Consider the following 27,320-nt stretch of genomic DNA (forward strand, 5'->3'; position numbering starts at 1 on the left):
CTCAGTCTTTAGCAGAGTGGGGACTCCCGCAGCCCTGTGGGAGAGAATCACCATGTGGTTTTAGCAGAGAACCACCACTCAGCTTTGGCAGAGTGGCAACCCCCCCTCCTTGCAGCCATTGAGGGGAGAACCATGCAGTTTTAGCAGAGTGGGGACTCTCGCAGCCATTGTGCAGAGAGGACCACATGGCTGGGGCAATGGAGAGAGAACCTCTGGCTTTGCCAGAGTGGGGACCCCTGCAGCTTTAGAAGGGGGAACCACCACCCAGCTTTAGCTGAGATCCCGGTGACACAACTGAGGTGCTAGGAACTGAAGGAGGCCTACCAGCCAAGGCGGATTACTAGAAAGAACCGGGGGCTGCCTGAGCCACAGACTTCTATTTCTTTTCCTGAGATACAGTATCTCAGGCTGAGCAAAGGGGGAAGGAAGGACTGTGTGTGTTTGTGGGTGTTTTAAGGGACTTTGGGATTTTGATGTAGACATTAGGTTACTACTTTAAGTCTGTACAGCATTAAATAAACATTTCCTTTCCTTTTCATGAATCTCTGGCATTAAGAAATGTCTTTCGTCTGGCGGTGGACATAACGAACCTGGGGGGTTCCTTTTGGTAATTGCATATCGCCCTTGGCCCCCCCTTGTTGTTCTGTAACAAAACCCAAAACACTAAATTAAAAAGACATAAACATCTATATGTTTATTGCAGCATTATTTAAAATAGCTAAGATATGGAAGCAACCTAAGTGTCCATCAATAGATGAATGGATATAGAAGACGTGGTGAACATATACAATGGAATATGAATGAGAAAGCCATAAAAAATAATGAAATCTTGCCACCTGCAACAACTTGAATGGACCTAGACAGTACTGTGCTAAGCAAAATAAGTCAGACAGAGAAAGACAAATGCCAGGTGATTTCACTTATTTTGAAATCTGAAGAACAAAATAAATGAACAGGAGAAACAGGAGCTGACTCATAAAATAGAACATTTTGATGGTTGCCAGCTGGGAGGGGAGTTGAGAGGCTGGGTAAAAAAGCTGATGGGAGTTAGAAATACAGATTCATAGTTACAGAATAGTCACAGAGAACTAGATGATCCTCCTTAGGGAAAATAGTCAATAATATTGTAATAACTATGTATGGGGCGAGGTGAATACTAAATTCTTAATGAGCACATGAATGAATACACAACACTGTTAGCCATTAGGGAATTGCAAATTAAAGCCACAATAAGATAACACTACTTATGTGCAGGGTCTGGCAAAAGTAACACCTACTTGAGTGCAGTTGGTAGGGTAATAATATGGTTGTAATAATTTACAGTTTTAATTTGAACATTTCACCTAAAATGTCATATGGTATGCTTGAGTGTGATATTGTTATGTTACAGAATCATGCTTATGATTTTGTGATAAAAGTTTTTGTAATAAAAAGGGGCATTTGTACTAGACCCTGTATTAGAACAGTTAATTGTTTACTGACACTCTTTTACTTTAAATGCTTTAAATTATTTTAAATACTGACAGTTCTCATACTGTGAGTATGACAGTATAAAAAGGTAAAATACTCATACCTTGCTGTAACAATGTAAAATGGTACAGCCACTTTGGAAAACAGTTTAGCAGCATCTTATAAAGTTAAACATTCACTTACCAAGTGACCCAGCAACCCCACTCCTGTTTTATGGTGTAAAAATGAAAGTTAGGTTTACACAAAAAAAACTGTACATGCATATACATAGACATTCACTATATTTGCAACAAAAAAAACTGAAAACAACTCACATGTCTTTTAAGAAGGTGAGAGGGTAAGCAAAGTGGTATGCCTGTATAAAGGTATACTATGCAGTAATAAAAAGGACCCAATTATTAATACAAACAATAACTTGGATGTATCTCGAGGTCATTATACTAAGTGAAATAAAAGCTAGTCTCAAAAGGTGACATACTATATGATTCCACTTACATAATAACACTCTCAAAATGACAAAATTTTGCTCACAGAGAGGACATTAAGGATTGCTAGGTTAGATTAAAGTAGGTGAGTTTTCTTTGGAGTTGATGAAATAGAATCTGCATCCTTGATCGTGGTGATGACTTTGTGAAAAAAAATATGTATATGTATACCTGTATGTATATGTGTGTGTGTGTACATATATAATATGACATATAGAAAATGTAGGTAAAATTTGACATAATGTTAACCAAAGATTAATAGTGATAAAAAACAATGAGTGCATGTAGAAACTTCATTGATGTGCTGTAGCAAGGTCTATCTCCCAGCTGTGGTCACTGTACTGGGCAGTGCCTGGCAGGCAGAATACAGCTTGTCAAAGATGTCTGTACCCTAATCCCTGGGAACTGTGACTCAGATGATATTATCCTGGATTATTCAGTGGGCCCAATGTCACCACATGAGCCCTTAAAAGCACAAAAGTTTTTCTAGCTGATGGTAGAAAAAGAAATTGCAGATTCAAAGCATGAGAACTAGATACTTGCTGCTGGTTTGAAAAAAGAATGGCCAAATAGAAAGCATGGGACCTGGATTTTGCCAACAAGCAGGATGAGTCTGCAAGCAGACTCTTCCCCTGAATGTTCAAAGAGAACTGAAGCCCTAGATGATACCTTGATTTTAGCCCTGGAGACTCTAAGCAGAGAATCCAGTCACACATGTCAGACTTTGAACCTAAAGAGCTAGAAGAGGATAAATCCCTGTTGTTTTAAGCCACAAACTCAGTGGTAACTTGTTACAGCTTTAATAGGAAATTAATACAGAGCAGGTTTCTACTGGGTGGTCTGGGGACATTTGGTAACATCTGGAGACACTTTTGTTTGTCACACCTAGGGACTGCCACTGGTATCTAATGGGTAAAGGCTAGGGATGCTGCTAAACATTATATAATGCAAAGGACAATGCCACCCCCTCCCATCCAACAAAGAAGTACCCAGCCCAAAATATCAATAGAGCTGAGGTTGAGAGACCCCATACTATGGTTATCTTAGATGTCATTACTGGAGGAAGAGCACATAGGAATCACTATACTATTTTTGAAACTTCTATGTGAGCCTAAATTTGTTTCAAAATTAAACATTTTAAAACATATAAGCATAATCTCAAGGACAATAGTAGGATGCATAGTTTCTACAACACTAGAAGCAAGTTAATAACAATAGGGTACTTTGGGAATCATGGGGAAACAGTAAGCTGAGAAGCAGTCAGTGGGGAGGGAAAAATATAAACAAAAAGCAAGAGGAATGACAATGGCAGATGAAAAGTCCCAGGTAAGACCTTTCCTCAGGATCCAGTCAAGATCACAAGTTCAAGGGGGACCATGCTGAGTGAAGAATCTGAGACACTAATATGAAAGGAAGAAGCAGCAACAGTTAAAATTGGAAGGCCTCCTTCCTCAGTGAGCAGTGAGCTGCAAGGCAAAGGTGTTTGCTGAGAATAAGGGGTACCTGGGTGAGAAGAGCTGTGAAAAAGCTGCTATGGGCAGTCAAGGAAGATCAGGGAGCAGTGCTGCTACATTGTGCAGCAGCACTGAGACTGGGCTGACATGCTACACATTGGCTCCTGAGTTTTCTCCAACAGCACTCCAATTTGGGCATAGGCCTAATACTGAGCACTAGAGAAAGGAAACATTAAACCTGACATGCTAATTGGGGTCTTCCCAGGGTAAGAACACAAATGATACCAGAGATAATGAATTGGGACAACAAGGAAGTTTTGAGAATGCAATGAAAGCAAAGAGAAAGTTCCAGAGGAAAGAGAGAGCAAAAAGAGCAAAACAATGATGAATCTGTGGCCAGGGAAAAGGTTGCTCAAGAACTTAAAGGCAGAATATGGAGATGAGGTCAAAGCTAAGCTGTGTTTCCTATGTCAAATTAAGACAAGAATCACTGATGAGAAGAAAACCATAAGGCCAGGGGCTATAAAATGGATTCAGATTCTTACCTATCCTGTTTGTGGTTAGCATATCCACTGGCAATCATAAAACCTGCAGGCAGCTTTCAAGACTTTTTCTGTACAAAGGCATGGTATCTCCCAAGAGAGATCAAGAAAAAAATGAATCTATGGGGATCTGAAGAAATTCAATTAAATTCTTAGTCTGTTTGGACTATTTAAAAAATACCATAGTCTGGGCTACAAACAAAATTAATTTATTTCTGAAATAAATAAATATAGAAGTCTGAAATCAAACAAATCTGGAGCCTTAGAAATCTTGTATCAAGGCACCAGCAGATTTGGTATTTAGTGAGGGCCTGCTTCCTGGTTCATAAATGACACTCTTCTCACATGATAAAAGGGGCAAGGAAGCTCTCTGAGGTTCCTTTTATAAAGGCACTAATCCCATTCATAGGTCTCACCTTCATGATGTAATCACCTCCCTAAAGCCCCACCTCCAAATATCATCACACTGGAGATTAGGTCTCCACATACAAATTTTATATGAATTTTGGGGAGGATACAAACATTTAGTCTACATCACTCCCCTACTCATAAGAGTGCCCTTTTACTCTCTCTGAAAAGTACTGAATTACTTATCTTTTCTGATTCAGTTCCTTAACAAAGAAACCAAAATCATGTATTTGACTGCAGTGTGTACCAGAGAGGCCTCCCTCCCACTTACAGTAGAGGCCAGCATGCCATGGCCCCAGCCTGCACCCTTCACACAGCCTGTTAATTTACAAATGACAGTTGCTGATCAAAAAGGTGTATGTGGCTCCACACCACATATCTTCACGACTAGAAAAATCATACCAAACAGGGTAAGTGACTGTTTTGAGAGACAGAAAGTATCAGGGAAGCACATCCAGCATAAGGACATCTACAAGGTTCCTTAAAAAGACAAGGTCTTTCTAGCCCTGGCTGGCGTAGCTCAGTGGATTGAGCGCGGGCTGGGAACCAAAGTGTCCCAGGTTCGATTTTCAGCTAGGGTACATTCCTGGGTTGCAGGCCATAACCCCCAGCAACCGCACATTGATGTTTCTCTCTCTCTCTCCCTCTCTCTCTCTCTCTCTCTCTCTCTCTCTCTCTCTCCCCCCTAAAAATAAATAAATAAAATCTTAAAAAAAAAAAAAAGACAAGGTCTTTCTTACACACCTGGTCCAAAATGACAATGAATCTGCTCAGGAGTTCCCAGTGCCATACACAAAATGATATTACTGGAAAGTTCAGGGTAGTCATCTGAAGAGAGTATCTTCCTGGACCCCAAGGCCAGCAAATAAGACTGCAAATTAAAAAAAAAAAAGCAAAATGGTGTCCACAAGAAAGGAAGGGCAGAGCCTTGCTGATGCAGACCTGTGGCCCCAGGTGGTGCTAAGCTTTCCTCCCTATGTATCCCCTTCCTATAGTGGGCACACTCTCTTCTGTGACAGAAAAGAGGTGAACATTCAGAGGTTGAAGATGGGACTTTTGGAGGATGCCCACCAAACATTCCTGCTTCTGGTAAAGTGGGCACAGTCAAAATGACCCACTCTCCATTGCCAAGTGTGTGACTGACTCATGAACTGGAATCAATTCAGTGTGAAATGACAGACTAGAAACTCTGAAGCTCAGTCTCTTCCTAGTGTCCTGCAGGGACTAACTGCCTAATGTCTGTCCTACAGAGATTAAGTGTCCCACCAAGACCCTGGTTTTAGCTCTCTTCTTCAAGGCCCTGCTTCTCCAGCTTTGCCTTGGACTCTGAGCTTCCTGATATCCTCCTAAAAAGTTCATGTTGTTTTGCCTAAATTAGCTGAGCAGACTTTGTTGCTGGAAGAGAAATTAATAAAAAGCAGTCAGAAATGGCTGTTTTCCCTTCTCTCTAGAGAATGTGACATCAGCCCAGGCCCCATCCACTGTCAACAAAAAGTGATGCCATACGGGTTGCCATGAGGCAGTCAAAACAGGCACTAAAATCACGAGGGAAGTGGGCATCACCAAAAGACTAAGAGAGACAGAAGGGCCTGGCATTGCAGAAATGCAAGGGCAAGAACAGAGCACAACAAATAGGCAGCCCCTTCATTATTCAATTACTCACTCTGTAAATTGAGAATTAATGTTCATGGGTTCTGGTGAGTGATATAATTACAATTTAAAAAGGGCAATTAAAACAAAGGGCAGTTAATCATTGGCTTGTTGTTCATTTCCTTGCCAGGAGCCTCTTGCTTTATGAACACCAACAAAGAGCCACAAAAGGATTGAACACACAAATCCCAGCCTTCTCTGGTCCCTCTATCTTCCAACTCCCCTGACTAGGCTGTCACACAGGATCTCCACCTCTGTTTCTCATTCCTGTGACTTTCCTCCAATCTTCCCCAAGTCTCCACCTGCTCAATAGTGCCCCTCCCCTTCACAGCTGATGAAAACAACAGGGCTCCCTAAAGTTGTACACACTGAAAGGAAAGAAAAGACCTTGGGGCCTCTAGCTCTCAATTCTACAGGGCTATAAAGGAAAGAGTAGAAAAAGAGTTGAGTGAGAAAAGGACAGGAAAGAAAAAAGAGCAACAGAGAAGTAGGAGAGGATGAAACTGGAAAGACTGGGCTCTCAGCATGGGCACAAGAATTCCAACTTGGGCTCTGAAAACAGGGCAAGCCAGCATCTTCTAAGTACCAGCATCTTCTGTCCACTCAAGCACCCCCTCTCCAGTTCTAACCAGTTGGCTGATGACCAGCTGCTCAACCAGACTCTAAGAATCCAGACACAGGCCAGGAGGGAGCAGAGGCATTTTTGGTTTCTTCTAACAGGAAGACTGGAACAAAGAGTTCTCCCAAAGGATGTTAAGTCACAGGGGTAAAAAACTTCAAAAGAAGAAAAACTCTGGGATCTAATTCTACTGCACAAAACTTGGGGCAAGAATGAGTATTTGTGGCTCCACACTGCCAGTGCTTCAGGCCCAATCAGTTACTTGTCCTTGTCCTTGAGCTCAGAAATGAATGTGCAACCTGAGACTTCTCTGAGCAAGAATATCTGTCTTAACTCTTCCATTGGCATCCCTATAAAGTCCTGCAGCAGATACTGTGCACTGGCCATCCACAGCCATTTCCACAAGGCTGCTAATTCTCCAGTTTTGTGGAAGGTGGAAGCCTCTAATCTCAGGAAAATCAACCCTTTGCAAGCCTTGGGAGGAAACTGTGACAGACCTAAACCAATCATGAACCAAGCTTTCATGGTAACCCTGGCCTCCACTGCAGTGATTGGTCTAACATGGCTATACATACTAGTTCCAGCCAAACAAATATGTGTAAATCACTGGACAAAAGTCTTGCCTAAATGAAGAAACAGATCCACGACTCTAGCCCTTCCTGTTTGAGACCCTGGTGTGAGGAATGGATGCCCATTATGGTGGCAGACACTGGTGTGAGGACTGGATGCCCATGACTGTGAGGAGCAACTGGTGAGGACTAGATGCCCGTGACTGGGAGGGACACTGATATCAGGACTGGATGCCTGTGACTGGGAGGGATGCTGGTGTGAGCACCGGAAACCCATGACTGCAAGGGACAGTGGTGTGAAGACTGGATGACCATGACTGTGAGGAACACTGGTGTGAAGACTAGATGTCCTGTGAGTATGAGGGACACTAGTTGGAGGACTAGATGCCTGTGACTGGGAGGGACACTGGTGTGAGGACTATATGCCCTGTGATTTCAATGTAAGGCCACAGAACTATGGAAAAGCCACCTTATCTCAAACACCATTGGACCAGTCTTCTTTTAGAGGAAGATAATATTTGCTTACACGTTTAAGCTTCTCATATTGGATATTCTTTTTTCTTACAGCCAAAAGCAGTCCTAATCCACACACATTAGTATTGCCTAGGATCATAGCCTTTTAACATGTCTTTCTAATATATTAAATGTTTGAGACATCACTATAGAAATAGGGATAGTCAAGGGTCACAAGCAATTTACAGACTACCCCAGGCCAAGAACTACCTTCAAGGCAAGGGAGATCCAGGCAGAGTAAGGAATCATTTGTGTAAAGCAGTAGTAAAAGATCACATAGGCAGATTTTTCTGTGTATGCATCAACAACCTCTGAAGAGATATGTAAGAAATCAATAAGTTTACCCCAAGGCAGGGGCCAGGTGGCTAGAGGAATAGAGTGAGGGTCTTTTTGGTGTATGTCTTTTGAACTTTTTGACTTTTGAGTCAAGTCAGTGTATCATCCATTCAAAAATAAAAATAAAAAGTGAAAAAATAAATAGATAACAAAGGTAAACCCTCCTTTAGGTGTTTCCCTAACTTTCATTATTCGAGGACACCCTGGTGATTTTAGCAACATCTGTGTATCACCATATTTAATATTTCTTTAAAAATCTACCTTTGCTTTTTTCCTTAAATTGATTTTAAAACTTCATGTAACTAGCAAAAATGGAAAATCATTACCACTTGCAATTAATGGAAGCTACATGTAAAAGTGGATACAATGAAAATAAAACTTTCTTAAATTCTTATAGCTAGACCCCCAAAACTTTTGAGACTGACATGTGCACTCCATTAAAAAGGACTGGATACCCTGTGGCTGTGACGGACACTGGTATGACTACTGGATGCCCTGTGACTATGAGCGACACTGGTGTCAGAACTTGATGCAAACTTAAACCATCATACTGAGACTTTATTTTTAAATAAGAAGTTAAAATTGAAAAGGAAAATCCTTTTCAGTAATCCCTATACAATTTGCTTATTACAGTATTAGCGATGTAAGCTCATTGGCAGGGTCTGGGACACCCTTGAGAATCAACAGGAGATATGTTTTCTTACACTCTCATTAATCAGGCCTCTGTTGCTCTCTCTGATTTACTCAGAAGTCCAGTATATATTATACACTGAGCTGCATGCTAAAGGGAATAGAGACAAATAAGACCTGACTTTTTCTTTCCCTAAGCAGTTTATAACCTACTGAGGCAGGAAAAAAAAATAGAGAGCTAAGGATGGGAGAAGAATGGTGCACCTGAACAGCAACCCAGGCCTCCTCTCTGCACCTTGCTCTCACAGCCTACATACCCTGCCACATGTTCAATCCCCCAGAACATCTTCCACCATGGCTACCTCAGTGAGTTCCGACTTAAAGAAAGGCATCAAGCAGGTCTACATATTCCTGTGTCAGAGGGATAAAGTCCAAGCTATCTATATCTGGATCGATGGTACTGAAGAAGAACTGCTTTGTAAGACCTGGACCCTAGACAAATGTATGGAAAAGTTGCCTAAGCAGAATTTTCAGTTTTTTAATCCTCACCCAAGGATATGCTTATTGATTTTAGAGAGAAAAGAAGAGGGAGAGAGAGACATCAATGCTAGAGAGGAATATCAATCAGTTGCCGCCCACATGCACCCCAACTGGGTGATTGAACCCATTGCCTAGGTATATGCCCAGACCAGGAATTGAACCCACAGCCTTCTGGACAATGTTTCAACTGAGCCACTCAGCCATAACCCAAGTGGAATTTTGATGGCACTAGTTCTTTTCAGTCTGAAGGCCCCAACAGTGAATTTTACCTTGTCTCTGCTGACATGTTTTGGGACCCTCTCTACAAGGACCCCAAGAAGCCAGTGTTCTGTGAAGTCTTCAAGTATAACCAAAAGCCTGGAGAGACAACTGTAAACAGATAATGGTCATGGTGAACAATCAGCACTCCTGGTTTGGAATGGAGAAGGAATATACTTTGATTGGCAACCCCTTTGGTTGACTTTCCTTCCAGTGGCTTCTCCAGGCCCGGCTACTGTGGTATGAGAGCAGACAAAGACTATGGCAGAAATATTATGGAGGCTCACTGCCAGGCCTGTTTGTGTGCCAGTATCAAAATTGTGAGGGCAAACACCAAGGTCATACCTACCCAGTGGGAACTCCATATAGGACCCTATGAAGGAACTGATATGGCAGATCACCTCAGGGTTGGCCCACTTCATCTTGTATTGAATATGTGAAGACTTTGGAGTCACAAAAACCTTTGATCTTAAACCCATTCCTGGGAAGTGGAATGATGCAGGCTGCCACACCAACTTCATTACCAAGGCCACATGAGAGGAGAACAGTCTAAAGTACACTGATTCCATCAAGAGACTAAGTAAGTAGCTCCAGTACCACATGCAATCCTTTAATCCCAAGAGGAGTTCTGACCAATGCCCATTGCCTCACTAGATTCCACAAAATGTCCAACATCAACAACTTTTCTGCTGACATGGCCAACCACACCACTAGCATCCACATTCCCTGGACTGTCATCCAAGAGAAAAAAGGTTACTTTGAAGACAAGACTATTGCCCCTCTGCCAGCTGTGACCCCTTTGCAATGACAAAAGCCCTCTAAACAAAACTGGTAATGAGCCCTTCCAGTATAAAAACTAAGTGTACTAAACTTGCAACCAGTGAACCCCTTCTAATTATTCATCCTGCTCTAACTCCTACCCCCTTCAACTGTTACAATAGCTGTAACTCAAAGGGTAGAATATCAAGGTCTTTTTTTATGCCTCATGTCCAATTAATATCTCTTGCTTTCTTTGGCCAGGATACAGAGGTCAAGTTCTTAATCTCTCCACACATATATCCTCTTTTTTCCCCCATTACTAAAGCCTTCTAATGCATTAGTGTGTGTGGCAGTGGGGAAGGGACATAACCATTGCTTCCATTTAATCAGGTGTGTTTACCTAATAGGCATAGCTATATAGACAATAAGCATTTGTGAAGGGAGGGGAAGGACTTAGTCTTTATGGTAGCTGAAGGGAGTGGGAGTAGTAGAGGGCTTACTTTGTGGTTATTTTTCCCCTCTTGGTGAGAAGTTCCATTTCTTAAAAGGTTATAATCAATTTTCTAATAAAAAGTGAGAATCAGGAGTAAGGAAAGAGTGGGAAGAGGCAGGAAAATGCCCTCTTATCCTGGTGTGGCGCTTCCCTTGCCTTGGGCTAAATTTTCTCACTTGAAGACAAGCTCAGTACAAAGGGATGGGATGGACAGGCTGCCTTAGAAGAAAAAGTTCTCACTGCTTGGTCCTCCATTTATAACATGAAACAAAGTAGTATTTTTATATTTAAATGCAAAAACAAAAATTATGTATACAGGTGTGCAGATATGTGTGCTTTTTCTAAAGGAGAAAACTCATTCTGGTCACTGAGAGCCAATTTGAACAAATAGTCTGATTAGAAATAAGAGTCTCCTTTTGAGTGGGGGTATGGGTGAAGATGCTTGAAAAGTTGGCTCTTTAGAGCTGTTACTCCCAAGTTACCACTTAAGAGCTTCACTGTGCCCTGCCCACCCTTCTAAAAGGAGTGGACGCTGGTTGGAAGGACATTATAGCAGCAGTCACTGAGCTCTGCAGCTTTGGTTTAAAGACCCACATATACATACTCACAGGGTCTTAAAAATGTGAGATGGCTGATCACAGGTTGAGCATGTTACTGACATAGGGGTATCAGGGTTATTTTCTGGTAAAAGTAGTGTGTCACTAAAGCAGGCCTTTTGTCATATTAAACATTTTTTAAAAAGGAAAAGAGAAGTTTAGACTTTAATCATATTTGTAGGGATTTAAAGCCTTTGTTTTATAGAATTGCTTATTTGCTTCAACTGTCTCCTTCCCACCTCTGCTCTTTGAGGAAATGGACACAGGACTGGAGTCAATACACCTGTAATTGTTTATCCTGGTGTTCGTTGTGAGTGTGAACTGTCCCTTTTCTTTGTTAAGATTCCTGGGGAATCATTTTTTTTTCTTTCAAATAAAAACAAATCCCAACTTCATCCAAGTAGAACATAGACTTAAGAGCTAAAACTATAAAACTTTTAGAAAAACTATATGTGTAAATATCCAGAACCTGAGATGTGACATCAAAAGCAAAAGCAACAAAGAAAAAAACACCTAAATTGGACTTCAGAAAAAATAAAAAATTTCTGTGCTTTAAAGGATACCATAAGATCCATCCATGCTATTACAAAACATAAAATTTCCTTCTTTCTTATGGCTGAGTAGTATTCCATTATGTAAAGAGAGTATTATGCTAAATGAAATAAGCCAGTCAGAGAAAGACAAATACCATATGATTTCACTAATATGTGGAATCTAATGAACAAAAAAACCTAACAAACAAAGTAGAAACAGATTCTTAAGCTGTCAGAGAGGGGCAGGTAGGCTGCTGGGTGAAAAAGGTGAAAAGATTAAGCAAAAAAAAAAGGAAAAAGAAAAAGAAACTCTCACAGACAAATAACAGCATGGTCATTACAAGAGGGAAGTAGGAATAGGGGAGGCAGGAGAGGCTAAAGTGGGGATAAATGGTGGATGGAAAATGACATGACTTGGGGTGGTAAACACACAATACAATATACATATGCTATATTACAGAATTATACACCTTAAACCTATATAATTTTATTAACAAGTGTAACCCCAATAAATTTAATAAAAAACAAATAAAGGATACCATCAAGTAAGTAAAAAGACACCTTTTATAAACCATTATCTCCTAAGAGATTACTGTCCAAAATATACAAAGAATTGCTACAACTGAATAATAAAAAAGATAAATAACTCAATTAGAAATAGGAAAAGAATTCGAATAGGTATTTTTCCAACGAAGATATATAAACAGCCAATAGCACATGAAAAGGTGCTCAATACCATTAGTCATTAATGGAAGTCAAAACTACAATGAGATATCACTTCATACCCACTAGAATGGCTATACTCAAAACAACATAATAACAAATACTGGCAAAGATGTGGAGAAACTAGCACCCTTATATACTGCTAGTGAAATGGACAGGCACCTGCTTTGGGAAACAATCTGGGCATTTCTCAACAGGTTAAACACAGACTCACCATATGACCCAGCAAATCCAGTCCTAGGTATATACCCAAGAGAAATGAAAACATACATCCACAGAAGAAGCTGTACACAAATGTTCACAGCATCATTACTCAAAATTGCTAAAAAGTGCAAAAACCCAAATGTCCTTCAACTAATAGGTACAAAAAATGTGGTATGAGCATACAATGGAATGTTATTTAGCAATACCAGTACATGCCTGTGGCACAGATAAAGCCTGAAAAACATCATGCTAAATAAGAAGCCAGTCATCAAGACCACATGATGTATGATTCCACTTATAAGACATGTCCAGAGTAGGCAAATCCATAGAGACACAAAGTAAATTAGTGGCTATCCAGGGCTAGAAGGACTGTGGAAAACGGAGAGTGACTGCTATTGGACAGAGTTTATTTTGGGGGGTGATGAAAATATTCTAAAATTTATTGTGATGCTTGCATATCTCTATGAACAAAGTAAAAATCATCAAATTGGGTACTTTACAAGACAATGAAGGTGTTAAAACCAAATTTTTAAAATTGAAAAATGGGGAAAAATTAACATTTTTCTCAATGAACAAATGCCTTGGAAAGGAGCTCAGTTAGCTTGCTACAGGGCTGCCATATCTGGCCACACCAGCTAAGCTCTGCAATGAAAAGTGGACTGTGTAAGCAGAAGACATGCCTCCCATAGTCCACCTCAGTTCCTGTGTATCTCTTAAGAGTATAAATGTCTCGTTACACTCACAAGTGCAAGCCTAGTGTTGAAGATCAGTATTTCCCCTACAACATACCTACAAAACACAAGGCTTGATCTGGTACTGAGTTAAAAAACAGTGATATGCCTGATGTGGTAGAAAAAACTGGACCCCAACCTAATTCAGTCTTCATAAAGGGTGTATGTACATGGGTAATTTTGATCATGAATGGTTTCTACTTTACAAGCCAACTTGGATTCTGGTTACCTCAGAAAATGAAACTCCACTAAACAAAAGACATAGATGAAAAAGTGAAATAAATGTCATAAGGAAATGCTATGTGGTTCAAAAAAATAAAGAAATGACAGCCGACCACCAGGGTAGCATGGGTAAAGAAAGTTTAGCATGGCAAGTGAAGTCTGAGCTGGACTTGGAGGCTGAAGAAGACAGAAACAGGTGGCTAGGTGCAAAGGACATTCTCTGTAGATGGTAGGAGAGGAAGGCAGCCAGGGAAGAAGAGTAGGTCCCTGACTTGGCTGTTGTAAATAATGCTGCTATGAACATGAACATGTATACAGGACTCATAGTAATGGACAACAGGGTGGGAACTGACTGAGGGATCATAGGGTGGGGGAGGGAAGGCAGGGCAGGGGAAAGCAAGAGGGGAAAATTGGGACAACCATAACTGAACAACAATTAAAAAAAAAAGTAGGGCCTCAATAATGGAGGACAGGCTTCTTAGCCCAAGTCTGATGCTTTCTACCAGAGCAGCCTGGAGCAAGATATTTAACCCCTTGTGGACCAGTTTCCTGATCTATAAATGGGAAATAACACCACATTTAATCGAATCTAAAACACCATCAATTGTAAGATAAATTATTATCCTATCACCACTAAGCAAAAATCAATTATAAGATGTCACTAATAAAATTTCAGAGATGTTAAAATGGAAAAAAGATGTTCACCTCATATGGATATAATATGGTTATGATAACTACTTACAAAGTTGATGTAGGCATTAAATAATTATATGTAAAAAAATTGTTGCTGTTGTTATTAACATTAATTTAACAAAAATATATTGAGCAAGTGCCCTCAAGCCCTGTGAATAAGAACAAATATGGTCCAGCCCTTACAAATCTAGAATCAATCACCTGTCCTCATTTGTTTTCCTGTTTCTGTCACAGGAAAACAAATGACAACAAGTGATAAAGAAATAAGATGTATGCACACAAGTTCAAGCCACAGGGAGCCTCTGGTTTGACTGCAATGTAAACTGAAGTCTCATGTTACTGAACTGACAAGTGAAGAGGAGATAGGTTCTAAAGTAAAGGGACAACAGCGGGTGATTGTGGGGAGAGGGGGATATAAGGGGACTAAATAGTAATGGGAAAAATACAATAATAAAAGCTTAAAAAATTAATGCGAAAAAAATTAAAAAATAAAGGGGCAATAAGATTTGGTTAAAATTACCCCTAAAAAAACTTAAAATCCCCCATGAAGTACATATATATATATGTACTTCACACACATATATATACATTTTTATACCTGATTCTCTATGACAATACATATGTAGCACACACAGAATAGTAAACATGTGGAAAATATATTTAAGGACCATGTTGTAAAAAAAAAAGAAATAACACAAAAATCATGCTCACTACGCCAGGATACTCAAACTATGGAAGGAACTAAAGAACAAAGGCAGGTAAGCACAGCAGATTTGTGTCTCCAACCCCTCACACAGAAAAGGCAACAATCATTAGGGAAATGGTAGCTGAGCTGGTCAAGGAGTTCTTTTATCTCAGGTCCTAGCACGCCGTTTTATACTGAGTTCTGTGATGCTAAGCCTAGGACCATGTAAATCTCATGTAGGCATGAAAGTCTCTTCACTAGGGGACACTAGAAGGAAACTATAAGGATAGAGGAGAGAGACTGGCTCCTTCTTCCTCTGTGCTTGTGCACTTCTTGCTGTTTTGAGAAACATCATTCCAGCAATGCTCCTTCACCAGGAGCACCATGGCTCACTGTAGCAGCAGCTGATTCCAGTTATTTACAAAACCTGAAGAACGGACTTCTTTACACACCCTACCTCTAGGGACAAAAGCTCCAAGCTAGCATTACCCTCCCTCCAAACTCTGAGTTTCTATTGGGCCCTTCCCTTGAGGGTTTTTTAACTTTAAATAACTTTTAATTTTTCTTTTCTTTTTTTTACATTAAAATTTGAATTTATTTTTTAAGTATATGTGATTGGTTATGCTATTACAGTTGTCCTATTTTTTTTTCTCTCCTTTATTCCCCTCTACCCTGCACCACTCCTCCGACCAGCATTCCCCACACCCTCAGTTCATGTCCATGGGTTGTAAGAACATAAAAGTTCTTTGGCTTTTCTATGTCTTGTACTATTCTTAACCTCCCCCTGTCTATTTTGTACCTATGATTTATGCTTCTGATTCCCTGTACCTTTTCCTCCATTACCTCCCCCAACCTCTCCCCTCTGATAACCCTCCATGTGATCTCCATTTCTGTGATTCTGTTCCTGTTCTGGTTGTTTGCTTAGTTTGATTTTTTCTTTTTTTTTTTAGGTTCAGTTGTTGATAGTTATGAGTTTGTTGTTATTTTACTGTTCATATTTCTTATCTTCTTTTTCTTAGATAAGTCTCTTTAACATTTCACAAAATAAAGGCTTGGTGATGATAAACTCCTTTAACTTGACCTTATCTGAGAAGAACTTTATCTTCCCTTCCACTCTACATGATAGCTTTGCTGGATAGAATAATCTTAGATGTAGGTCCTTGCCTTTCATGGCTTCAAATACTTCTTTCCAGCCCTTCTTGCAAGTAAGGTTTTATTTTGAGAAATTAGCCTTATGGGAACTCCTTTGTAGGTAACTGTCTCCTTTTCTCTTGCTGCTTTTAAGACACTCTCCTTATCTTTAATCTTGGGTAATGTATTTATGATGTGCCTTGGAGTGTATTTCTTTGGGTCCAGCTTCTCTGGGACTCTCTGAGCTTCCTGGACTTCCTGGAAAGTCTATCCTTTGCCAGATTGGTGAAGTTCTCCTTCATTATTTGTTCAAATAAGTTTTCAATGTCTCCTTCATTATTTGTTCAAATAAGTTTTCAATGTCTCCTTCATTATTTGTTCAAATAAGTGTGGGGGAGGGGTCTTCCTCTTTTCCTTCTGGCACCCCTATGATTCAGATGTTGGAATGTTTCAAGTTGTCCTGGAGGTTCCTAAGCCTCTCATTTTTTTGAAATCTTGTTTCTTCATTCTGTTCTGGTTGAATGTTTACTTCTTCCTTCTGGTCCAAATCATTGATTTAAGTGCTGGTTTCTTTCCCTTCACTATTGGTTCCCTGATATTTTTTTTTATTTCACTTTGCATAGCCTTCACTTCTTCCTCTATTTTGCAACCATAATCAGCCATTTCTGTGAGAATCTTGATTACCAGTGCTCTGAACTCTGCATCTGATAGGTTGGTTACCTCTTCATTGCTAAGTTCTATTTTCAGGGTTTCGATCTGTTCTTTCATTTGGGTCATATTTCTTTGTCTTGGTATATCTGAAACGTTGTAAGGGATGGAGCCTTAGGCATTCATCAGGGCGGGGCAACCCAAGTCACTAGGTAGTGGCATTCTATGTGAGGGAGGGGTCAGAGAGGGAGCAATGCTGCAAAGCTGGGCTCTGGGCCAGCTTTCAGTCACTTCCTCTGCTACCCACAAACAATTTGGGGCCTTCTGGTGCTGATTCCCAGGTGGGTGATATTGTGTATGCTCTAGGACCCTGTGGGTCTCTCCAACGAACTCTCCTGGGAGGCTGGGAGTTTCTCCCACCACCACCAAAACCCCCACAGGTTTTTACAGCCAGAGGCTTTGAGGCTTTCTTTTCCAACACTGGAAACCTCAGTTGCTCAGTCTGTCTCACTGTCCAGTTGTTCCTCCTGGTTTATATGCACATAAATGTGGGACTGCCCAGTCCTCCAAGTGCTGCTTTGCCACTTGTCCACTCTTCCATGGCTGCCTGTCTCCACCCCTCCTACCAGTCTGAAGGAATGTTTCTTCTTTAACTCCTTGGTTGTCAGACTTCCATACAGTTCAATTTATTGGAAGTTCTGGTTATTTTTTGTTTTTAAATTTGTTGTTGTCCTTCTTCTGGTTGTGGATGAAGCAAAGTGCATCTATCTACACCTCCATCTTGGCTGGAAGTCTAATTTTTTATTTTTCAATTACAGCTGAGATAGAATATTATATTAGTTTCAGGTGTACAACCTAGACATTATGTAACTTATTAAATGATCATCCTGATAAATCTAGTACTCCTCTGACACATACACAGTTATTATAATATTATTGACTATATTTCCTACGCTGTACTTTACACCCCACATCTATTCTGTTACTACCAATTTGTATTTCCTAATCCATTTATCTCTTTTACCCAGACTCCTAAACTACCTCCCACCTGGCAAATGTCAAAATGTTCTATCTAGTTACGGCCAAGATGAAAGCGTAGGTAGAAACCCTTCACTTCCTCACACAACCAAAAGGAGGATAACAACCAATATAAAATCAATAAACAACCAGAAGCACCAGAAAATCAAACTGCATGGAACTCCAACAACCAAGGAATTAAAGAAAAAATCAGTCACAACAACCAGACTGGTAAGGCAGTGGACCACACAGGCTGGCGAGAAGAGAAAAACTGCTGCAAGTTGGCAGACCTTGGGGGCTGGCTGTGGTATGGTGATGGGCTGCATGGGTGGGGCTGACTTAAGGGGAAACTGAGACTCAGAGTTGATATGGTTGCTACATTGGGAGAAACTCCCAGGTTCACACATGAGTCCATCGAAAAGTGCACTAGGCAAGCTGCACTGTTCCCTCTCTGGTGCCTCCCACACAGGCAGCACAGCAGTGCAGCAAAGAGGGCTGCCCTGCCCCAGTGAATTCCTAAGGCCCTGCCCCCTTACAACTCCTCAGGTACACCAAGACAAAGAAATATGGCCCAAATGAAAGAACAGAGCTTAACCTCAAAAACAGAACTAAATGATGAGATCATAGCCAACCTATCTGATGGAGAATTTAAAGTTCTGGTAATCAAAATACTCCCAGATCTGATTGAGCTTGGTCGAAAAATGAAAAAAACAAATGAAAGATACCCAAAATGAGAAAAAGCAAAATATTCAGGGAACCAACAGTGACAGGAAGGAAACCAGGACTCAAAGCAACAGTTTGGAGGGAAAACCCAAAAGGAAAAAATAAATATCCAACGGGAGCAGAATGAAGAAACAAGAATTCAAAAAAGTAAAGAGAGTCTTACTAACCTCTGGGAAAACCTGAAATGCTCCAATATCTGAATTATAGGGGTGTCAGAAGGAGAAGAGGAAAACCAAGAAATTCAAAACTTATTTGAACAAATAATGAAGGAAAACTTCCCCAATCTGGTAAAGGAAATAGAATTCCAGGAAGTTCAGGAAACCCAGAAAATCCCAAAGAAGTTGTACCCAAAGAGGAACACACCAAGGCATATCATCATTAAGTTACCCAAGATTAAATATAGAGAAAATCCTAAAAGAAGCAAGGAGAAAGGAAGACAGTTACAGCTGATAACCTAATGCACACAAAATGTGATGAGTGCCCATGAGGCTATCAGCTGATTTCTCAAAAGAAACTTTGCAAGAAAGAATGGGCTGGAAAGAAGTATTTGAAGTCATGAAAGGCAAGGACCTACATCCAAAAATACTCTATCCAGCAAAGCTTTCATTTAGAATGGAAGGGCAGATAAAGTTCTTCCCAGATAAGGTCAACTTAAAGGAGTTCCTCATCATCAAGCCCTTATTATATGAAATATTAAAGGGACTTATCTAAGAAGAAGAAGAAGATAAAAAATGTGAACAGTAAAATGACAACAAACACAACTATCAACAAATTAACCTAAAATAAAAGAAAAACAACAAAAACAAAAACTAAGCAAATAATTAGAACAGGAACAAAATCAGAGAAATGGACATCAAATGGAGGGATTTCAGTGGGGAGTGGAAAGGGAGAAATAGGGAGGAAAAGGTACAAGGAAGAAGCATAATTAGTAGGCATAAAATAGACAGGGAGAGATAAAAATGGTATAGGAAACAGAGAACTCAAAGAACTTATATGTACAACCCATGGACATGAACTAAAGGTATGTGTGGGGGGGGTAATACTGGAGGGTGGTAGGGAGCAGGTGGAGGGGGGATAAAAGGAGAAAAAATTGGGAAAACTGTAATAGCGTAATCGATAAAAATACTTTAAAAATGTTCTATCTATAAGTCAGTTTCCATTTCTCTTGTTTATATATTTCGGTTTAGATCCCACATATACATGAAATAACCTGGCATTTGTCTTTTTCTGTGTGACTTATTTCAATTAGGACAATACTCTTTAGGTCCATCCATGTTGTTGCAGATGGCATGACTGCATTCCTTTTATGGCTGAGTCATGTTCCATTGTATATATGCACCACTTCTTTAGCCATTCATCTATTGATAGACACTTAGGTTGCTTCCACATCTTGGCTTTTGTAAATAATGTTTCAATGGCCCTGACTGGCGTAGCTCAGTGGATTGAGCGCGGGCTGCAAACCAAAGTGTCACAGGTTCGATTCCCAGCCAGGGTACATGCCTGGGTTGCAGGCAATAACTCCCAGCAACCGCACATTGATGTTTCTGTCTCTCTCTATCTCCCTCCCTTCTCTCTCTAAAAATAAATAAATAAAATCTTAAAAAATAAAAAATAATGTTTCAATGAATATATGAATGTATATGTCTATTTGATTTAGTGTTTTGGGCTTCTTCAGATAAATATCCTGAAGTAAAATCGCTGGGTTCTTCTTTGTCTCCTGTTATAGCCTTTGTTTTAAAGTTTATTTTGTCTGGTGTAAGTAAAGCTACCCAGATTTTTTGTTTGTTTCCATTTTCATGAAAAATCTTCTTCCATCCCTTTACTTTCATTCTGTGTTTGTCTTTTGATCTGAAGTGAGTCACTTATAGACAACCTATGTAAAGGTCTTGTTTTGTTATCCATTCAGCCTATATATGTCTTTCAATTGAAGAATTTAATCCACTTGTATTTTTTGTGTTGAAAATATATATTTATTGCCATTTTATTATTTGTTTCCTAAGTTTTCTTTTTGCTTCATATATCCTGGACTAGGGACTCTAGAATATGTCAAGGGGAGATAGAAAGACCCCAGAAAAGCCTTTTTTTTTTACCAAAGGACCAGGAAAGAAGTAGCCAAGCAAAACAGAAACTTTTACATAGCTACCCTACTCCAGTCTAACCCCCCCACACACAAAAAACCTGCAGCCACACTCCCACTGGGAAGCCTAGATGTTCCTCTTCACCAATTTGCCACAAGATACACTACCACCTTCCCTGATGGAGTGCTATCAGAGAATAACAGGTGAGAAGGCAGATTCCTAACCACCATTCAGCAGTAATGACACCCTCCTCCCTGCAGTGTAAGTGGAGACCATTTAACAAACAGTAACAAGGATTCCCCTCTCTAGAGGTGGTGTCACCATAGGCCTAGTAGACGGAGCCTGAACTCCTGGTTCCAGGAATGCACACATGTAATAAAATGACCCAGAACTATACCTACACATTGTACTGCTGTCAATTTCCCAGTTTTGATATTGTATTTCAGTTATGCAAAATGTACCCTTCAGGGAAAATTCCATGAAGGATGCACTGGGCATCTCTCTACTATATTTAAAAATTCCTGTGAAGCTCTAATTGTTTCTAAATAAAAGGCAAAAACAAAAAGGCCATTGTAAAGGATCATGGGAGAAGTTTCTAGGGAGAAGGACATGTTCTATAACTTGATTGAGATGACTGTTACATGATTGTTACATGGTGCATTTGCCAAAGTCATTAACCTGAACACAGAAAGTAAATGGGCTCCATTTTTATAAATTATACCTCTCTAAGGTTATTTAAAATAATAAGCTATTCAAATGTCTAAATTCATATCAATACTAATTATGTATAAACAAACAAGAGAGACAGAAAATAAAACACTTTCTGTTCAATAAAAGAATACCAACTAATAAATATTAAAAAATTACAGAAATTCAAAATGACCATTTTGCAACCATCAGCATAATGATTCAGATGAGAATCATCAGTTGAGGAAAATAGAAGAATGAGAAGCCCCAAGTTCTCATCTTCCCACAGAAACATTGGAAGAAAATAAGCAGACACTCTCAGAACCAACTTTGTCAGAACTTTGAAAAACAGAGAAAGGATTAAAGCAACCAAGCAAATACTGAATCAAGAAAAAACCCACTTGAAAATTTGGGGGGAAAAGTTGAAAATTAGAAAAGCTTTGTGGCATTCTTACTTGTCCTTGTCCTTCCCCTTCCATGGCTTGGTAGCAGTCTACGTATCCAGTGTAGACCCTTGTTCCCTCATACTAGAGGTAGCAAATCTTATTTATAAATTATTATATATGTTTGTTCTAACATGTCTGAGGGATGCTTGAAGGACTTATTCAAGGCACATCCCACTGTTTCACCTAACTCAAAACTCTGCTTGGAAAGGGAGCAGGCATGGCTAGGGAAAAAGACTATAGTTCAGACAACAGAATACCTATGAAGAAAAGCTGGAGAAGATTCTTTGAGCCAGTAGAAGAGTTAAGAGCATCCATGTATACAGGAAAAGTTAGAGCCACACACAGTCCAATGGCAAGACACATGCTTGAGAAGACTTGAGAAGCCCCTAACGTTTTACCCTGGGCTGATTTCTAGGTTCAAAAACAAGCCTAGCTAACTGTTGAAAGGGTTTTCCAGCAAACAGCAAATATGCAAAGACTAGGAAAGTGTCTGAATTTTATTTTGTTTTTCTTTTTACCTGGTGTTTTTTAAGCCCTGGCATTAAAGGAAAATTCTGTCAAAACATTAGCTGAACACAAGCTAAAGTAATAGAGGTTTCAGTGACTACACACAACAAGAAATATAGTCTTTGCAACAACAGAGAAAGGAGTTAAACAGATGGATTACCATGGCCTTTAAAAAATGACAAAACTGGACATTTTGGAGATGGTGGAGAAGTGAATGGAAGCCACACTAACATCTTCCCAGGATTAATCTGTAATTACAACTAAATTGTAATTCCAGGTGGAAAAAACAACTGAACAATAGTGAGAGAGAACCTTTATAAGCTCGGACAGACAGAAGAATCAGCTTCAGCACAACCTGACTGGTAAGGAGTGCAGTGGAAACTTGAGAAGGCTGACTGGGCGCCCACAGTCAGCCGTGCAGGAGGGATAATTAAGCAACCAGTTGGATCCCCCTGACAAGTGTGGGATTTAAACCCTAAGATGGAAGCCCCAGCCTAGAGCAGCAGAGCCCAAAAAGTGCACAGAAAACAACCAGCAATGAAAAGAAGCAGTGTTGCTCTCTGCCAGAGACAGACAGCTGGAAACATAAAGAGCCATTTAAAGGGCCAATGCACAAATTTTCATTTGCAGCCACTTACACTGGGCTCTGGCAAAGGCAGAGGTACAGTGGGCTAGAGAGGCTGAGGAGAGACCAAAGACACAGAGGCTTTGGGGAGAAAACTGAGAGAGTTGATACCAGTATCCTGGTGCTGAGTCATCCCCCATATGGCAGCAGTCATCCTGCTCAGCAGACCACTCCTCTACGAATGGCAGCAGTCTAAGGGGAAACAATACCCACAACCTAAGAAGGGACTCTGCCCTGCTGTATGGTGCTTAAGCCTTACTGCTGAGTGCAGGGTGACTACATTAACAACTGAAAGAGTCAGCCACAGAGAGTAGATCCCTGGCAAAGAGGAGGCAGAGCAGACTAGAGATAATTTAGGAGAGACTGGGGATGGAGGCTTTAGAGACAGAAGTAAGAGAGTAGCCCACAATATCCTGGGGCTCAGTCATCACCCATACCACAGCAGCCATCCTGCTCAGGCAGACCACTCCACACTGAGCCACAGCATCCTGAGGAGAAACAATAGCCCTGACCCCAGGAGGGATTCTGCCCTGCCCTATGAGGCTTAAGCCTGACTGCTGAGTGTGGAGTGACTAGATTAACAACTGAAGGAGACAGCCACAGACAGTAGAACCCTGGAAGTTTAGAAGCAGAAGGCCAAAGGTCAGACAAGGTAAACATCTGACACCACCTGAGGTGGATCCAGAAAGAAGAAACAGTGGTAAATATTACAGGCTATGAAGATGAAATCCACTATGATCTTCTCCTTAACTTGTGTTATTTTCTTTCCTGCATAGCTTTTTAACATTCATTTCTTGTTCATCAAGTTTGTGCATATTAAGTCACTAGATTTCATACTATAGTTCATTTCTCTCCTTTTTCATACTAGGCTTAATCTCTTTACACCATTATTAACACTGGTTCATTTGCTGTTGATACTGGGGTTGTGGGGGAGCAGCTATTTTTGCAGATGTGAATTTGTTTCCTGGGCTTTGTGATTTATTATGGCAGCACCTGCACAACAGCATACAAGACAACTAGATGGAGGGAAGGACCTACCAAAGAAAGACCCAACAACAATAAAAACCCAATTATACCAAGAGAGCCAGCATAAATGGCATAAAGGGCATCCCAAGAGCACCAAGTTCAGGAGATCAAGGAGAATGCACCACTGATTCCCACAGGCCTCCTACCGTAGTTCACACCACAAAGTTAGAAAGTCAAAATACATCAATTTAAAAGAAAGAAGCAAACAATAAGAGTACCACAAATAATGGGAAGACAAAGTAATAACCCCCAATCAAAAGGAAAGGAGGAATCCTCAGAAAGAATGCTAAATGAAACAGAGGCAAGTCAACTATCAGATACTGAGTTCAAAACAATGGTTATAAGGAAGCTCAATGACCTCACAGAGAATTACCAAAACTACAAGGAAACTACAAGGAACTTACTGCAAACTGTATCTGCATGAAGAAAGGACATAGAAACTATCAATAAGAGCCAAGAGGAAATGAAGAATACAATTTCTGAATTGAAGAACACACTAGAAGGAACCAAAAGGCTATATGAGGCAGAGGATTGAATCAGCAAGCTGGAGGACAGGGTAGAAAGAAATTTCCAGAAACAGCAAGAAAAGGAAGAAGACTCAAAAAGAAAGAAGAGGGGTTAAGGGAACTGCAGAACAATATGATATGTAATAGTATCTATGTAAGAGGGATACCAGAAGGAGAAGAGAAACAAGGCATAGAAAGCCTGTCTGAAAAACTAGTGATGGAAAACTTCCCTAATTTGATGAGAGAAAAAGTCACACAAGTCCAGGAAGCACACAGGGTCCTAATCAACAGGAACCCAAACAGACCCACTCCAAGATGCACCATAATTAAAATGGCAAAATTCCAAGACAAAGAGAGAATCTTAAAGGCAGCAGGGGAGAAACAAGAAGTAACATACCAGGGAGCCCTGATAAGGCTAGCAGCTAACTTCTCAACAGAAACACTATAAGCCAGAAGGGCATGGCAAGAATATTCCAAGGAATGAAAAACAACAGCCTGCAACCAAGACCACTCTACCCAGCAAGGTTCTCAATTAGAACAGAAGGTGAAATAAGGAGTTTCCTAGACAAAAGAAGGCTGAAAGAATATATCTCCACCAAACCAGTGCTGCATGATGTGCTAAAGAAATTGCTTTAAGAAGGAGAACAGTGAGAGAGAGAGAGGACGACAGGTACAATAGGGGTAAAATGGAAATGAATGACTACCTATCAATAATAACCTTAAATGTAAATGGATAAAATGCTCCAATCAAAAGGCATAGAATAGCTGAATGGATAAGAAATCATGACCCACACATATGATCCCTACAAGTAACCCAACAGAACAAAAGACCTACACAGACTGAAAGTGAAGGGTTGGAAAAAAATATTCCATGCAACTGGACAGGAAAAAACAGCCAGGGTAGCAATCCTTATATCTGACAAAATAGACTTCAAAACAGAGGCCATAAAAAGAGACCCAGAAGGACACTTCATAATACTCAAGGGAAAAATCCATCAAGAGCATAAACATTATAAAAATATATACACCCAACATAGGAGCACCCAATACACAAGGAAATTTTTTGATGACTTCAGGAAAGACAGACAGCAACACACTTATACTACGGGATTTTAACAACCCACTGTCAAAATGGATAGGTCTTCCAAACAAAATGTCAACAAGGATATTGCAGCATTGAACAATGCCCTACATCAAATGGACTTAACTGATATATATAGAAACTTTCACCCCAAAGTAGCAAAATACACATTTGTTTCAAATACACATGGAACATTTTCATAGACCACATAATAGGACACAAAACAAGCCTCAACAAATTCAAGAAATTGAAATCATACCAAGCATCTTCTCAGATCACAAGGGACTGAAACTAGAAACCAACCCCAAGGAAAAAGCTCAAAACACTCAAACTCATGGAGACTGAATAGCATGCTATTAAACAATGAATGGGTCAAGAATGAGATCAAGGAAGAATTCAAAAGTTTCTGGAAACAAATGGAAATGAACTCACAACAGTCCAAAATTTATGGGACACAGCGAAGGCAGTCCTGAGAGGGAAGTTCACAGTGATGCAGGCCCACCTAAAAAAGACAGAAACATTTTAAATAAACAACCTAACCCTACATCAACAAAAACTAGAGGAACAACAATAAAGGCAGCCCAGAGCAAGTAGAAGGAAGAAAATAACCAAGATCAGAGCGTAATTAAATGAAATAAGAGACTAAAAAAACAATTCAAAGGATCTATAAATCTAAGAGCTGATTCTTTGAAAAGATAAACAAAACTGATAAGCTTTTAAGAAGACTCATCAAGAACAAAAAGAGAGGACCCAAATAAACACAATCAGAAACAAAAGAGGAGAAATTATAACTGACATCACAGAAATACAAAGGATTGTAAAAAATTACTATGAAGAACTATATGCCAAACTTGAAGACCTAGGTGAAATAGACAAATTTCTAGAAAAATATAGTCTTCCAAAACTTAACGAAGAAGCAGCAGAAATCCTGAACAGACCAATAACAGCTGACGGAATCAAAGCAGTAATCAAAAAACTCCCGGCACACAAAAGCCCTGGATGAGATGGTTTCACAGGAGAATTTTACAAAACATTTAAGAAAGAGCTAACCCCTATCATTCACAGATTCTTCCAAAAAATCCAAGAGGGAAGACTCCCAAACTCTTTTTTGAAGCCAGCATCATCCTAATCCCAAAATCAGATAAAGACACAAAGAAAGGAAGCTACAGGCCAATATCACTGAGGAATATAGTAGCTAAAATCCTCAACAAAATATTGGCAAACCTCATCCAGCAATACATTAAAAAGATCATACACAATGATCAAGTAGGATTCATCCCAGGGGTACAAGGATGGTACAATATTCACAAATCAATAAACGTAATACATCACATAAAACAAAAGACAAAAATCACATGATAATATCAATAGATGCTGCATTTGGTAAGGTACAGCACCCATTTATGATAAAAACACTCAGCACAGTGGAAATAGAGAGAGCATTCCTCAACATAATAAAGACCATATACGAGAGACCTATAGCCAACATCAAACTCACCAGGCAAAAACTAAAAGTTTTCTCACTGAGATCAGGAACAAAACATGAATGTTCACTTTCACCACTCCTATTCAACATAGTACTGGAAGTCCTGCTCACAGCAATCAGACAAGAAAAATAAATAAAAGGCATACAAACTAGAAAAGAGTAAGCAAAACTGTCATTGTTTGCAGATGACATGACAGTGTACATAAAAACTCTATAGACTCCACCAAAGAACTACTGAACCTAATA

At 39.9% G+C, this 27,320-nt stretch overlaps 1 protein-coding gene and 1 pseudogene across 1 annotated transcript in view; one reads left to right on the top strand and one right to left on the bottom strand.

Annotated features, from left to right (window-relative positions):
- The window catches only part of CHCHD6 (coiled-coil-helix-coiled-coil-helix domain containing 6), a 337,119-nt gene that overhangs the window by 228,899 nt on the left and 80,900 nt on the right, over positions 1–27,320 (bottom strand). The gene's annotated exons all lie outside the window — the stretch shown is intronic.
- LOC123826195 lies at positions 9,031–10,334 on the top strand (annotated as a pseudogene).

The sequence above is a fragment of the Phyllostomus hastatus genome, unplaced genomic scaffold (genome assembly GCF_019186645.2).
Source record: "Phyllostomus hastatus isolate PE091 unplaced genomic scaffold, TTU_PhHast_1.1 phas_contig_80, whole genome shotgun sequence".
NCBI classification, from domain to species: domain Eukaryota; kingdom Metazoa; phylum Chordata; class Mammalia; order Chiroptera; family Phyllostomidae; genus Phyllostomus; species Phyllostomus hastatus.